Source organism: Triticum aestivum, chromosome 5A (assembly GCF_018294505.1).
Source record: "Triticum aestivum cultivar Chinese Spring chromosome 5A, IWGSC CS RefSeq v2.1, whole genome shotgun sequence".
Lineage (NCBI taxonomy): Eukaryota > Viridiplantae > Streptophyta > Magnoliopsida > Poales > Poaceae > Triticum > Triticum aestivum.
In genome coordinates, this window is record NC_057806.1 from 1,078,517 (window position 1) to 1,095,564 (window position 17,048).

Sequence of the window (17,048 nt, forward strand, 5' to 3'; positions counted from 1 at the left end):
TTGGCCGATTCTGGCCCGTTTCTTGGACTAGTAGTCTGTTTTAGGTCCCGATGTGATTTCCATGATTGACGAACACTGGGGTGCGTTTACGTGTCGGTCATCAACACTCGTAGTTTTGGACGATTCTGGCCCGTTTTGTGGACACTCACTGTTTTGGGGTCCCGGAGTGATTTCCACGGTTAACAAACCACGAGGTGCGTTTACGTGTCGGTCATCGACAATCATAGTTTTGGTCGATTCTGGCCCATTTCGTGGACTATTACTCATCGTTTTGGGGCCCCAAAGTGATTTCCATGGTCATTGAACCCCATGGTGCGCTTACGTGTCGATCATCAACAAGCACAGTTTGGGCCGATTTTGGCCCGTTTCTTGCACTATTACTTAGTTTTGGGGGTCCCGGAGTGATCTCCACGATTGACGAACTCCGGCATGCGTTTACGTGTCGGTCGTCAACACTCACAAATTTGGCCAATTCTGTTCCATTTCGTGCACTATTACTCACCGTTTTGGCGTCCCAGAGGGATTTCCACGATTGACAATCCCCAGGGTGTGTTTGCATGTCTGACGTCAACACTCACTGTTTTGGCCAATTCGGACACGATTTGTGGACTATTACTCACCATTTAGGGGTCTAGAAGCGATTTCCATAGTTGTTGAACCCCGTGTGCTTTTACATGTTGGCCATCAACAATCATAGTTTTGGCCGATTCTAGCCCGTTTCGTGGACTATTACTCACTGTTTTGGGGTCCCGGAGTGATTTCCATGATTAACGAACCCCCGGGTGCGCTTACGGGTTGGTTATCAACAGTCGCGGTTGTTGTGGACTCTGACCCTTTTCATGGACAATTACTCACCGTTTTGGGGCCCCAAAGCGATTTCCATGGTTGTTGAACCCAAGGTGCGCTTAAGTGTAGGTCAACAACAATCGCAGTTTGGGCCGATTCTGGCCCGTTTCTTGGAATATTACTCACCGTTTTGGGGCCCCAAATTGATTTCCATGGTTGTTGAACCCCAAGGTGCGCTTAGGTCTAGGTCATCAACAATCGCAGTTTGGCCCGATTCTGGCCCGTTTCTTGGACTATTACTTAGTTTTGGGGGTCCTGGAGTGATCTCCTTGATTTACGAACCCCGACGTGCGTTTACGTGTCGGTCATCAACACTCACAGTTTTGGCCAATTCTAACGGGTTTTGTGGACTATTAATCACCGTTTTGGGTTCCTGTAGTGATATCCATAGTTGTTGAACCCCAAGGCGCGCTTACGTGTCGGTCATCAACACTCACAGTTTTGGCTAATTTTGGCCCGTTTCATGTACTATTTCTCACTGTTTTGGGACCCCGGAGTGATTTCGACGGTTAATGAACCATGGTGTGCATTTACGTGTCGGTCATCAACACTCACAGTTTTGGCTGATTCTGGCTTGTTTCGTGGACTATTACTCACTGTTTGGGCGCCCTAGAGTGATTTCCACGGTTAATGAACCGTTGGGTACGTTTATGTGTCGATAATCAACACTTGAAGTTTTGGCCGATTCTGGCCCGTTTCTTGGACTATTAGTCTGCTTTGGGTTCCGGTGTGATTTCCATGATTGACGAACACCGGGGTACATTTACGTGTCGGTCATCAACACTCGTAGTTTTGGTAGATTCTGGCCCGTTTCGTGGACACTCACTATTTTGGTGTCCCGGAGTGATTTCCATGGTTAACAAACCGCGAGGTGCGTTTACGTGTCGGTCATCAACACTCATAGTTTTGGTCGATTCTGGACCGTTTCGTGCACTATTACTCACCGTTTAGGGGCCCCAAAGTGATTTCCATGGTCGTTGAACCCCATGGTGCGCTTACGTGTCGATCATCAACAAGCACAGTTTGGGTCAATTTTAGCCCGCTTCTTCCACTATTACTTAGTTTTGGGGGTCTCGGAGTGATCTCACGATTGACGAACTCCGGGGTGCGTTTACGTGTCGATCATCAACTCTCACAAATTTGGCCAATTCTGGTCCATTTCGTGCACTATTACTCATCGTTTTGGCGTCCCAGAGGGATTTCCACGATTGACAATCCCCAGGGTGCGTTTGCATGTCTGACATCAACACTCGCTATTTTCGCCAATTCTGACGCGATTCTTGGACACTCACCATTTAGGGGTCCAGAAGCGATTTCCATAGTTGTTGAACCCCAAGGTGCTTTTACATGTTGGCCATCAACACTCATAATTTTGGCCGATTCTAGCCCGTTTCGTGGACTATTACTCACTGTTTTGGGGTCCTGGAGTGATTTCCACGATTAATGAACCCCCGGGTGCGCTTACGTGACAATTATCAACACTCACAGTTTTTGTCGACTCTGACCCGTTTCGTGGACCATTACTCACTGTTTTGGGGCCCCAAAGCGATTTCCATGGTTGTTGAACCCCAAGGTGTGCGCTGAAGTGTAGGTCAACAACAATCGCAATTTGGGCCGATTCTGGCCTGTTTCTTGGACTATTACTCACCATTTTGGGGCCCCAAAGTGATTTCCATAGTTGTTGAACCCCAAGGTGCGCTTAGGTCTAGGTCATCAACAATCGCAGTTTGGGCCGGTTATGGCCCGTTTCTTGGACTATTACTTACTTTTGAGGGTCCCGGAGTGATCTCCTTGATTTACGAACCCCGGGGTGCGTTTACGTGTCGGTCATTAACACTCACAGTTTTGGCCAATTCTAACGTGTTTCGTGGACTATTACTCACTGTTTTGTGGTCCCGAAGTGATATCCATAGTTGTTGAACCCCAAGGCGCGCTTACGTGTCGGTCATCAACACTCACAGTTTTGGCTGATTCTGGCCCGTTTAATGTACTATTGCTCACTGTTTTGGGGCCCGGGAGTGATTTCCACGTTTAATGAACCGCGGTATGCGTTTACGTATCGGTCATCTACACTCTCATTTTTGGCTGATTCTGGCCTGTTTCGTGGACTAATGGTCACTATTTGGAGGCCCCATAGTGATTTCCACGGTTAATGAACCGCGCGGTGCGTTTACGCGTCGGTAATTAACACTCACTGTTTTGGCCGATTCTGGCCCGTTTCTTGGACTTTTACTCTATTTTGGGTCCCTATGTGATTTCCATGATTGACGAACATCGGGTGCGTTTACGTGTCGGTCATCAACACTCACAAATTTGGCCAATATGGTTCATTTCATGCACTATTACTCACCGTTTTGGCGTCCCAGAGGGATTTCCACGATTGACAATCCCCAGGGTGTGTTTGCATGTCTGACGTCAACACTCACTGTTTTGGCCAATGACGCGATTCTTGGACTACTACTGACCATTTAGGGGTCCGGAAGCGATTTCCATAGTTGTTGAACCCCAATGTGATTTTACGTGTTGGCCATGAACACTCACAATTTTGGCCTATTCTAGCCCGTTTCATGGACTATTACTCACTGTTTTGGGGTCCCGGAGTAATTTCCACGATTACTGAACCCCCGGGTGCGCTTACGTGTCAGATATCAACACTCGCGGTTTTTGTCGACTCTGACCCGTTTCATGGACCATTACTCACCGTTTTGGGGCTCCAAAGCGATTTCCATGGTTGTTGAACCCCAAGGTGCGCTTAAGTGTAGGTCAACAATAATCGCAGTTTGGGCCAATTCTGGCCCGTTTCTTGGAATATTACTCACCGTTTTGGGGCCCCAAAGTGATTTCCATGGTTGTTGAATCCCAAGGTGCGCTTAGGTCTTGGTCATCAACAATCGCAGTTTGGGCCGATTCTGGCCCGTTTCCTAGACTATTACTTAGTTTTGGGGGTCCCGGAGTGATCTCCATGATTTACGAACCCCGGGGTGCGTTTACGTGTCGGTCATCAACACTCATAGTTTTGGCCAATTCTAACGTGTTTCATGGACTATTACTCACCGTTTTGGGGTCCCGAAGTGATATCCATAGTTGTTGAACCCCCAAGGCGCGCTTACATGTCGGTCATCAACACTCACAGTTTTGTCTGATTCTGGCCTGTTTCATGTACTATTGCTCACTGTTTTGGGGCCCCGGAGTGATTTCCACGGTTAGTGAACCACGGTGTGCGTTTATGTGTCGGTCATCAACACTCACAGTTTTGGCTGATTCTGGCCTGTTTCGTGGACTGTTACTCACTGTTTGGGGGCCCCAGAGTGATTTCCACAGTTAATGAACTGCGGGGTGCATTTACGCGTCGGTAATCAACACTCACAGTTTTGGCCGATTCTGGCCTGTTTCTTGGACTTTTACTATGTTTTGGGTCCCGGTGTGATTTCCATGATTGACGAACACCGGGGTGCGTTTACGTGTCGGTCATCAACACTCGCAGTTTTGGGTCCCGGTGTGATTTCCATGATTGACGAACACCAGGGTGCGCTTACATGTTAGTTATCAACACTCGCGGTTTTTGTCGACTCTGACCCGTTTCGTGGACCATTCCTCACCATTTTGGGGCCCCAAAGCGATTCCCATGGTTGTTGAACCCCAAGGTGCGCTTAAGTGTAGGTCAACAACAATCGCAGTTTGGGCCGATTCTGGCCCGTTTCTTGGAATATTACTCACTGGTTTGGGGCCCCAAAGTGATTTCCATGGTAGTTGAACCCCAAGGTGCGCTTAGGACTTGGTCATCAACAATCGCAGTTTGGGCCGATTCTGGCCCGTTTCTTGGACTATTACTTAGTTTTGGGGGTCCCAGAGTATTCTCCACGATTTACGAACCCCGGGGTGCGTTTACGTGTCGGTCATCAACAATAACAGTTTTGGCCAATTCTAACGTGTTTCGTGGACTATTACTCACCGTTTTGGGGTCCCGAAGTGATATCCATAGTTGTTGAACCCCAAGGCGTGTTTACGTGTCGTTCATCAACACTCACAGTTTAGGCTGATTCTGGCCCGTTTCATGTACTATTGCTCATTGTTTTGGGGCCCCAGAGTGATTTCCACGGTTAATGAACCGCGGTGTGCGTTTACGTGTCGTTCATCAATACTCACAGTTTTGGCTGATTCTGGCCTGTTTCATGGACTATTACTAACTGTTTGGGGGCCCTAGAGTGACTTCCACGGTTAATGAACCGCGGGGTGCGTTTACGCGTCGGTAATCAACACTCACAGTTTTGCTCGATTCTGGCCCGTTTCATGAACTATTACTCACCGTTTTGGGGCCCCAAAGTGATTTCCATGGTCGTTGAGCCCCATGGTGCGCTTACGTGTCGATCATCAACAAGCATAATTTGGGCCGATATTGGCCCGTTTCTTGCACTATTACTTAGTTTTGGGGGTCCTGGAGTGATCTCCACGATTGACGAACTCCGTGGTGCGTTTACGTGTCGGTCATCAACTCTCACAAATTTGGCCAATTCTGGTCCATTTCGTGCACTATTACTCACCGTTTTGGCATCCCAGAGGGATTTCCACGATTGACAATCCCCAGGGTGCGTTTGCATGTCTAACGTCAAAACTCACTGTTTTGGCCAATTTTGACGCGATTCTTGGACTATTACTCACCATTTAGGGGTCCAGAAGCGATTTCCATAGTTGTTGAACCCTAAGGTGCTTTTACGTGTTGGCCATCAACACTCATAGTTTTGGCCGATTCTAGCCCGTTTCGTGGACTATTACTCACTGTTTTGGGGTCCCGGAGTGATTTCCACGATTAATGAACCCCCGGGTGCGCTTACGTGTCAGTTACCAACACTCGTGGTTTTTGTCGACTCTGACCCGTTTCGTGGACCATTACTCACCATTTTGGGGCCCCAAAGCGATTTCCATGGTTGTTGAACCCCAAGGTGCGCTTAAGTGTAGGTCAACAACAATCGCAGTTTGGGCCGATTCTGGCCCGTTTCATGGAATATTACTCACCGTTTTGGGGCCCCAAAGTGATTTCCATGGTTGTTGAACCCCAAGGTGCGCTTTGGTCTAGGTCATCAACAATCGCAGCTTGTGCCGATTCTGGCCCGTTTCTTGGACTATTACTTAGTTTTGGGGGTCCCGGAGTGATCTCCTTGATTTACGAACCCTGGGGTGCGTTTACGTGTCGGTCATCAACACTCACAATTTTGGCCAATTCTAACGGGTTTCGTGGACTATTAATCACCGTTTTGGGTTCCCGTAGTGATATCCATAGTTGTTGAACCCCAAGGCGCGCTTACGTGTCGGTCATCAACACTCACAGTTTTGGCTGATTCTGGCCCGTTTCATGTACTATTGCTCACTGTTATGGGACCCGGGAGTGATTTCCACGGTTAATGAACCATGGTGTGCGTTTACATGTCGGTCATCAACACTCATAGTTTTGGCTGATTCTGGCTTAATTCGTGGACTATTACTCACTGTTTGGGCGCCCTAGAGTGATTTCCACGGTTAATGAACCGCGGGGTACGTTTATGTGCCGATAATCGACAATTGAAGTTTTGGCCGATTCTGGCCCGTTTCTTGGACCATTAGTCCGCTTTGGGTCCCGGTGTGATTTCCATGATTGACGAACACCAGGGTGCATTTACGTGTCGGTCATCAACACTCGCAGTTTTGGCAGATTCTGGCCCGTTTCGTGGACACTCACTGTTTTGGTGTCCCGGAGTGACTTCCATGGTTAATGAACCGCGGGGTGCGTTTACGCGTCGGTAATCAACACTCACAGTTTTGGTCGATTCTGGCCCGTTTCGTGAACTATTACTCACCGTTTTGGGGCCCCAAAGTGATTTCCATGGTCGTTGAACCCCATGGTGCGCTTACGTGTCGATCATCAACAAGCATAGTTTGGGCCGATTTTAACCCGCTTCTTGCACTATTACTTAGTTTTGGGGGTCTCGGAGTGATCTCACGATTGACGAACTCCGGGGTGCGTTTACGTGTCGGTCATCAACACTCGCAAATTTGGCCAATTATGGTTCATTTTGTGCACTATTACTCACCATTTTGGCGTCCCAGAGGGATTTCCACGATTGACAATCCCCAGGGTGCGTTTGCATGTCCGACGTCAACACTCACTGTTTTGGCCAATTCCGACGAGATTCTTGGACTAATACTGACCATTTAGGGGTCCGGAAGCGATTTCCATAGTTGCTGAACCCCAATGTGATTTTACGTGTTGGCCATGAACACTCACAATTTTGGCCGATTCTAGCCCGTTTCATGGACTATTACTCACTGTTTTGGGGTCCCGGAGTAATTTCCACGATTAATGAACCCCCGGGTGCGCTTACATGTCAGTTATCAACACTCACGGTTTTTGTCGACTCTGGCCTGTTTCATGGACCATTACTCACCGTTTTAGGGCCCCAAAGCAATTTCCATGGTTGTTGAACCCCAAGGTGCGCGTAAGTGTAGGTCAAAAATAATCGCAGTTTGGGCTGATTCTGGCCCGTTTCTCGGAATATTACTCACTGTTTTGGGGCCCCAAAGTGATTTCCATGGTTGTTGAATCCCAAGGTGCGCTTAGGTCTTGGTCATCAACAATCGCAGTTTGGGCCGATTCTGGCCCGTTTCCTGGACTATTACTTAGTTTTGGGGGTCTCGGAGTGATCTCCATGATTTACGAACCCCGGGGTGCATTTATGTGTCGGTCATCAACACTCACAGTTTTGGCCAATTCTAACGTGTTTCGTGGACTATTACTCACCGTTTTGGTGTCCCGAAGTGATATCCATAGTTGTTGAACCCCCAAGGAGCGCTTACATGTCGGTCATCAACACTCACAGTTTTGGCTGATTCTGGCCCGTTTAATGTACTATTGCTCATTGTTTTGGGGCCCCGGAGTGATATCCACGGTTAATGAACCACGGTGTGCATTTATGTGTCAGTCATCAACACTCACAGTTTTGGCTGATTCTGGCCTGTTTCGTGGACTATTAGTCACTCTTTGGGGGCCCCAGAGTGATTTCCACTGTTAATGAACCGCGGGGTGCGCTTACGCGTCGGTAATCAACACTCACAGTTTTGGCCGATTCTGGCCTGTTTCTTGGACTTTTACTCTGTTTTGGGTCCCGGTGTGATTTCCATGATTGACGAACACCGGGGTGCGCTTACGTGTTAGTTATCAACACTCGCGGTTTTTGTCGACTCTGACCCGTTTCGTGGACCATTACTCACCATTTTGGGCCCCAAAGTGATTTCCATGGTTGTTGAACCCCAAGGTGCGCTTAAGTGTAGGTCAACAACAATCACAGTTTGGGCCGATTCTGAGCCGTTTCTTGGAATATTACTCACCGGTTTGGGGCCCCAAAGTGATTTCCATGGTTGTTGAACCCCAAGGTGCACTTAGGTCTAGGTCATCAACAATCGCAGTTTGGGCCGATTCTAGCCCGTTTCTTGGACTATTACTTAGTTTTGGGGGTCCCGGAGTATTCTCCACAATTTATGAACCCCGGGGTGAGTTTACGTGTCGGTCATCAACACTAACAGTTTTGGCCAATTCTAACGTGTTTCGTGGACTATTACTCACCGTTTTGGGGTCGCGAAGTGATATCCATAGTTGTTGAACCCCAATGTGTGCTTACGTGTCGGTAATCAACACTCACAGTTTTGGCTGATTCTGGCCCGTTTCATGTACTATTGCTCATTGTTTTGGGGCCCCGGAGTGATTTCCACGGTTAATGAACCGCGGTGTGCGTTTACATGTCGATCATCAATACTCACAGTTTTGGCTGATTGTGGCCTATTTCATGGACTATTACTCACTGTTTGGGGGCCCTAGAGTGACTTCCATGGTTAATGAACCGCGGGGTGCGTTTACGCGTCGGTAATCAACACTCACAATTTTGGTCGATTCTGGCCCGTTTCGTGAACTATTACTCACCGTTTTGGGGCCCCAAAGTGATTTCGAAGGTCGTTGAACCCCATGGTGCGCTTACGTGTCGATCATCAACAAGCATAGTTTGGGCCGTTATTGGCCCGTTTCTTGCACTATTACTTAGCTTTGGGGGTCCCGGAGTGATCTCCACGATTGACGAACTCCGTGGTGCATTTACGTGTCGGTCATCAACTCTCACAAATTTGGCCAATTCTGGTCCATTTCGTGCACTATTACTCATCGTTTTGGCGTCCCAGAGGGATTTCCACGATTGACAATCCCCAGGGTGCGTTTGCATGTCTGACGTCAACACTCTGTTTTGGCCAATTTTGACGCGATTCTTGGACTATTACTCACCATTTAGGGGTCCAGAAGCGATTTCCATAGTTGTTGAACCCTAAGGTTTTTTTTCGTGTTGGCCATCAACACTCATAGTTTTGGCCGATTCTAGCCCTATTCGTGGACTATTACTCACTGTTTTGGGGTCCCGGAGTGATTTCCATGATTAATGAACCCCCGGGTGCGCTTACGTGTCAGTTACCAACACTCGCGGTTTTTGTCGACTCTGACCCGTTTCGTGGACCATTACTCACCGTTTTGGGGCCCCAAAGCGATTTCCATGGTTGTTGAACCCCAAGGTGCGCTTAAGTGTAGGTCAACAACAATCACAGTTTGGGCCGATTCTGGCCCGTTTCTTGGAATATTACTCACAGTTTTGGGGCCCCAAAGTGATTTCCATGGTTGTTGAACCCCAAGGTGCGCTTAGGTCTAGGTCATCAACAATCGCAGCTTGGGCCGATTCTGGCCCGTTTCTTGGACTATTACTTAGTTTTGGGGGTCCCAGAGTGATCTCCACGATTTACGAACCCGGGGGTGCGTTTACGTGTCGGTCATCAACACTCACAGTTTTGGCCAATTCTAACGTGTTTCGTGGACTATTACTCACCGTTTGGGGTCCCGAAGTGATATCCATAGTTGTTGAACCCCAAGGCGCGCTTACATGTCAGTCATCAACACTCACAGTTTTGGCTGAATCTGGCCCGTTTCATGTACTATTGCTCACGCTGTTTGGGGGCCCCGGCGTGATTTCCACGGTTAATGAACGGCGGTGTGCATTTACGTGTCGGTCATTGACACTCACAGTTTTTGCCGATTCTGGCCCGTTTCTTGGACTATTACTGTATTTTGGGTCCCGGTGTGATTTCCATGATTGACGAACACCGGGGTGCGTTTACGTGTCGGTCATCAACACTCGCAGTTTTTGCTGATTCTGGCCCGTTTCGTGGACACTCACTGTTTTGGGGTCTCGGAGTGATTTCCATGGTTAACAGACCGCAAGGTGCGTTTACATGTCGGTCATTGTCGGTGTCAAAACCGGCGGATCTCGGGTAGGGGGTCCCGAACTGTGCGTCTAGGCGGATGGTAACAGGAGACAAGAGACACGATGTTTTTACCCAGGTTCGGGCCCTCTCGACGGAGGTAAAACCCGACTCCTGCTTGATTGATATTGATGATATGGGTAGTACAAGAGTGGATCTACCACGAGATCAAGGAGGCTAAACCCTAGAAGCTAGCCTATGGTATGATTGTTGTTGTGTCCTATGGACTAAAACCCTCCGGTTTATATAGACACCGGAGAGGGCTAGGGTTACAAAGAGTCGGTTACAATGGTAGGAGATCTACATATCCGTATCGCCAAGCTTGCCTTCCACGCCAAGGATAGTCCCATCCGGACACGGGACGAAGTCTTGAATCTTGTATCTTCATAGTCTTGGAGTCCGGCCGATGATGATAGTTCGGCTATCCGGACACCCCCTAATCCAGGACTCCCTCAGTAGCCCCCGAACCAGGCTTCAATGACGACGAGTCCGGCGCGTATATTGTCTTCGGCGTTGCAAGGCGGGTTCTCCTCCAAATTCCATGTGCTTGCCGAATAGTGTCTGGCTTCCTTATAAATGTTGCGCTCCTTGGCTTCCACGTCCAATAATGGCCCTCTTCCACGTGTCGTATGAATGCGAAAAGCCAGGGTATTTTTACGTTTTACCCCCAAGCTGCATGAATAAGATGCCTATAAGAGAGGCAAGGATCTAGATCCAAATCACACCATCCTCCTTCCGCGAGTACTCATCGGAGCGCCTCTGACAAAAATCCACTCCATCATGGACAGTCGACGCGGCTCCTCCTCTCGCGCTCCCAGCCCTCAGCCAGGAGATTGGAGGAGATGTTCAGTCCCGCACAGCGAGCTGGTGACGCTCCAAGCGGAGGGATACTTTCCTCCGGCCTTCATGGTCCCGGTTCGAGCCGGACTGGCCACCTACAAAGGTGGAAAGCAGGCGGAGAACACCCCCAATCCCTCCAAAGGAGCGCGGGTGTGCTTCGTCCCTTATCTAATAAGGGGACTCGGATTTCCCATACATCCGTTTCTCCGAGGGCTCCTGGAGTTCTACAGACTCCAGCTTCATCACCTTACACCCGCCTCCATTTTGCATATTGCGGGTTTTGTAGCTCTTTGTGATCTGTTCTTGGGCATCGAGCCCCATTTTGCGCTGTGGAAGAGGTTGTTTTGCCTCGTAACCCCGTTCTCACGAGGGGTCGATATATCAAGTGGGTGGAGCCGAAATATGGCGCATCGCCGGGACCGGATATCTATCCGAAACCCCGAAGAAGGCGTCCGAAGACTGGCCTTCGGAATGGTTTTATATGGAAGACGCTCCACTGTCGGACCCAGTTCAGATCGGCCTCCCGGAGTTCAGCAACGCTCCTCTGAAGAAACGCCTGAGTTGGCGCCCGCGGAGCCCTCAACGGGAAGATGATAAGAGCGTCCAATATCTGATGGGTCGGATAAGGTTGTTGGCCCATTCCGGATTGACCATGATTGGAGTCATGGCCACGTGCATTATGCGAGGGGTGCAGCCGCTCCAACATAGGGCCACCCCATGTGGGATTTCAACGGGGAGAATGACGCCACCAGTCATGGCCGCAAGGGGCCGGGATCGGCCGTCGATCTGGTGAAGATCCTGTCTGGCTTGTACAAGGGGGAGAAGGAGGACTTCCTCCACACGAGTCCATTGAATTGATTCTCCATGAATAACCCCCGGAGCTAGGTAAGCGGACGTTTATCTATCCGATCCGTTCTTTCAAAGTTAAGTGTCTTACTTTATGATTTCGACGTAGGAACTGCGCCGGGATGTGGAGGGCATACACAGTCCGACTCCACAACCCGAGGATCTAGGAAGATCCCTTGATCCGGCCTCCGGAGAGGATCCGGACATAGAGGTGGAGCTGATTGACGGGGTGTTCCACCAACTTAGCATGGACAATGCTCTAGTTGCCATTACCGCTGACTACCCCGGTTTATCTCCGGCTTCCCAGGTAACTGTGACCGGAGTCCTGACACCATTACTTCATCCATGCTTATTTCTGACCACCGCATACCAACGGTGTCTCGCAGGAGGTGCCTTCAAGGCGGGAAGCCAAACCCGCAGCGGCTGACCGACAAGGATCAGTTCGGCCCAGCAGGCGGAAGAGGGGTGCGGTGCGAATCGAAACGTTGCCGCAACGGTATAGCACGCCACCGTTTTTAAGGGAAAGATTCCTAGGAGGTATATTAATGCTCATGACTTTTCCAGGAGAAAGAGCGCTCGCCGGACTGTGCCCGGAGAGGTTGCCAACCAAGCCTCCGCCAGCCAGGCTCCAACACCTGGTCCGGAGGGGGAGGCGAGCGCAAGGCGCAAGCCGGATGCTCCTCTAACGGAGGATGCCGACGGGCTGTCCGCCACCAGGTCTGAGGTGGAGAGCGCCATGAATCACAGGCGCCGCCGGACAGTTCTTCGTGACAAGTGTTTCTCCCCGGAGGCGTTGAATGCCTTTAATGCGGGAGATGCGCACCTCCGTGCCGCTCAAGTTGGTTTAACCAGAGCCACGGAGTAGTATGTGAAAGACATATGGGTAAGGAATTTTAATAGTTATATATGCCAGTAGCCCCCGAGACTTAAAATAGTTAGAATAATTGATTTAAGGATCATTTGTTATGCAGGATCTTACGGAGAAGAATACCCAGCTGTCCCAGGAGCTTCAAGAGTGCAAGGCCCAACTTGAGGCCGCACTAGCCGCCGCAAGGGGAGCCACAAAGACCCCCTCTGGTAATACATACTTCGAAAAGATAAGTAGTTTATGAAGTGCGGCGTGCGTATAATTCTGACAATAATTTTGCAGATGGTGCCGGACTTGATCCGGACAAGCAACAGCTATTGTGCCAGCTGAAGGCCGACGAGAGGGTGCTTATGAAGGTGCAGCAGGAGAGGAAGAAACTCCAAGAGGCCAACACCCAGCTGGGCGAAGAACTAAAAGGTGTTCGGGCCCAGCTGTCTGGCTCCGTGAAGGAGAATCAACGGCTTCGTCGCGGCATTTACAGTAAGTGCTTGAGCAAACTCTTTTGAAAAGAAGAGTTCGGCGAGGGAGTCGATTGACAGAAATATGTCTGTAGGTGTGCTCACAGGTCGTCCTGCAGAGGAAATGCCCGGTTCAACGGGTGATCTGCTTCTCGAGCTGCTGCAGCTACACGAACGTTTTCGGCAGGCGATGAGCGGCGTCGTCCAGGCCTTATGGCCGTCCGTCTCCCTGCCCGAGGGTCTTGGAGGGCTTGCGGAGAAGCTTCCGGGAGCACGGCAGCGCTTCCGTCTATGGAAGATATCGGCCTGCCGTCAAGACGCCCGGGAGGCCTGGGCCATGGTGAAGACGCGGTACACGAAGGCTGATCCGAACCACATGGCCGAGGTCGGACCTGTGGGGCCCGATGGGAAGGAGATTCCTGTGAGCTTAATATATGGCCAAGTAGAGTTGGCCGCTAAGTATTCCCAACGGGACTGTAAGCTAGACAACCTGTTAGATGGGATTGAAGAGGAGTACAATCAGTCAATTTGACGATGTAATCTAAAATGACATGTAAAATGCCTTCTAGCCGGACTGTAGATCGTTTTGTCTTTGCGGACCTTTTCGCTTCAACCTCGGGACCCTAGAGTCCGGAGTGTGTCCGAATACCCTCATGGTTATTAAAAAACTGGGGCATGCATGGAGACCAGGCGTAGGGGTCATTAGTGCTTTATCAGACAAGTGCCCAACTAGTTATGTTATATTACATGGTTAGTAAGAAACATCTTCCAGGGAGAATAGTTCCGTTAGGGGTTCCTTTCCCTGGGAGGCATGCCCTAAAGTGCATGGCCGGACAGCGAAAAGAGCAGAAAAGCATCTGGGGGCATTTGAATAAATAAATAAGAAATCATCTTTCAAGTCACCGACCGAATATTCCCTTAAGAATGCTAGCTTTCGGCTTCACCCAGTCTGAGGAACACATCCGGCTGACCCAGCAGTAACAATCGCAGAGGTGCTCCCTTTACCTCCTAGCCGGACAATCGGAAACGTAGGGGTAAGCACAGGAGCCAGGCAGCCCAGCTTGGCCAAAACTTAAGTCATATCGATGCATATGCTGGTGAGTAAAAGGTACATGCGGAAGTGTGACGCATGTGTTGGGCATGGAGCCCGTATAAATAAGCTTCTTTTAAAGAAGCCCCCAGGTATAATGAGTGCAAGCAGCACGTCAAGTGTGTGCGAACAATGCGCAGGTCAGCCCACAAAGGCTTTACGAAAAGAAGGGAGGAAGGAAGAGAAAAAACAAAAGACAACAAACATTTAAAATGTGGACGGAGGAAGGAGACGAACTCTGAGTCCGGCGCTAGGCGTAGAATCTTCGGAGGTGGGCTGCGTTCCATGGGTTCGGCTCGAGTCGATTGTTCGATGCGTTTCGTAGACGGTATGCTCCGCCGGTCAGGACTTGATCGATGATGAAGGGACCTTACCACTTGGGCTTGAGTTTGTCCTTTTTCTTGTCCGGCAGGCGTAGAACTAGTTCGCCAACATTGTAAGTTTTGGCCCGTACTTCTCTACTCTGATATCTTCGAGCCTGGTGCTGATAGAATGCGGAACGAGCCTTTGCCACGTCGCTCTCCTCCTCCAATGCGTCCAAACTGTCCTGCCGATCCAACTCGGCTTCTCTTTCTTCGTACATGCGCACTCGAGGTGAGTCATGAATTATATCGTAGGGCAAAACTGCTTCTGCGTTGTATACCATAAAGAATGGCATGAATCCGGTAGTACGATTTGGCGTGGTCCGCAGCCCCCAGAGTACGGAGTCGAGCTCCTCCACCCAGTGCGTGTTAGATTCCGTGAGGTACCGCGCTAACCTGGGTTTAATGCCGCTCATGATTAGACCATTTGCTCGTTCGACTTGACCGTTAGTTTGAGGGTGATAGACTGAAGCGTAGTCAAGCTTGATGCCCATGTTTTTGCACCAGAGTTTATCCTCGTCAGCGATGAAGTTCGTGTCGTTATCAGTGATGATGCTGTGGGGGACGCCATAACGGTGTATTACCCCAGATATGAAGTCTATCACAGGTCCGGATTTGGCCGTTTTAACCGGCTTGGCCTCTATCCATTTCGTGAATTTATCCACCATGACCAATAGGTATTTTTGCTTGTGGGTTCCCCCTTTAAGGGGTCCAACCATGTCAAGCCCCCAGACCACGAACAGCCAGGTGATGGGTATAGTTTTGAGGGCTGTGGGTGGCATGTGGCTTTGATTAGCAAAGAGCTGGCAACCGACGCATCGTTGGACTAAGTCCTGAGCATCTGCTCGGGCAGTCGGCCAATAAAATCCTGTACGGAAGGCCTTGCCCACAAGGGCCCGGGCTGCCGCGTGGTGCCCGCCGAGTCCGGCGTGAATTTCAGCCAGGAGATGTCGCCCTTCCTCTTCGGAGATGCACCTTTGAAGGACTCCGGTTGTGCTTTTCTTATAAAGTTCTCCCTCATGGACCTTGTAGGCTTTAGATCGCCAAACTATGCAGCAGGCCTCTTTTTGGTCTTTGTGAAGTTCCTGCCTAATTAAGTAGGCTAGGAATGGTTCCGTCCACGGGGCAATTACTGCCATTATTTCGTGGGCTGAAGGTGTTATTTCATTGGCTGAGCCACCGATAGTGTCAGAATGTTCTGTGTTGGGTAGTGCGGTTGGTTCCGGGTTGTTATTTCTGGACTCCTCTTCCCATAATACGGATGGCTTAAAGAGCCGCTCCAGGAAGATGTTTGGAGGGACGGCGTCGCGTTTTGCACCGATGCGTGCCAACGTGTCGGCTGCCTGGTTATTATCCCGGGCTACATGGTGGAATTCGAGTCCTTCGAACCGAGCTGACATTTTTAAGACGGCATTACGATAGGCTACCATTTTCGGATCCTTGGCGTCAAAGTCTCCATTTACTTGGGATATTGCGAGGTTTGAATCCCCGCGCACCTCTAGGCGTTGAATACCCATGGAGATTGCCATCCGGAGACCATGTAGAAGGGCCTCATATGCGGCTGCATTGTTCGAGTCCGTATACATTATCTGAAGTACGTATTGGACTGTGTCTCCGGTTGGGGACATCAATACGACGCCAGCCCCCAAGCGGGCCAAAATTTTGGAGCCGTCGAAATGCATGATCCAATTGGAGTATGCGCCGTACTCTTTAGGGAGTTCGGCTTCGGTCCATTCGGCGATGAAGTCAGCCAAAACTTGCGACTTTATAGCTCGCCGTGGTTTGTAGGTTATGTCGAATGGTAAGAGCTCAATGGCCCATTTTGCAATCCTGCCCGTCGCGTCGCGGTTGTTTATAATGTCGTTGAGAGGTACTTCGGAGGCCACTGTTATCGAACACTCTTGAAAGTAGTGTCGCAGCTTCCGGGATGCCATGAATACCGCGTACGCTATCTTTTGATAATGTGGATACCGGAACTTGCATGGAGTTAAGACAGTGGATACGTAGTACACTGGTTTTTGAAGAGGGAATTTGTGTCCTTCTGTTTCTCGTTCGACGACGAGTACCGCGCTGACAACTTGATGTGTTGCCGCGATATATAATAACATCGGTTCGCCCAGGTTGGGCGCGGCCAGGACCGGATTTGTTGCCAATATGGCCTTTATTTCTTCGAGTCCGACCATGGCAGCATCCATCCATTCGAAGTGTTCGGTGCGCCGGAGGAGGCGGTAGAGGGGCAATGCCTTTTCTCCCAAACGGGAGATGAAGCGGCTTAGAGCCGCCACGCATCCAGCCAGTTTTTGTATTTGTTTGAGGTCTTTTGGGATATCCAATTGTGACAGAGCTCGGATCTTGGCTGGGTTTGCTTCAATTCCTCTACCGGATACAATGAAGCCCAAGAGCTTTCCGGCTGGTAC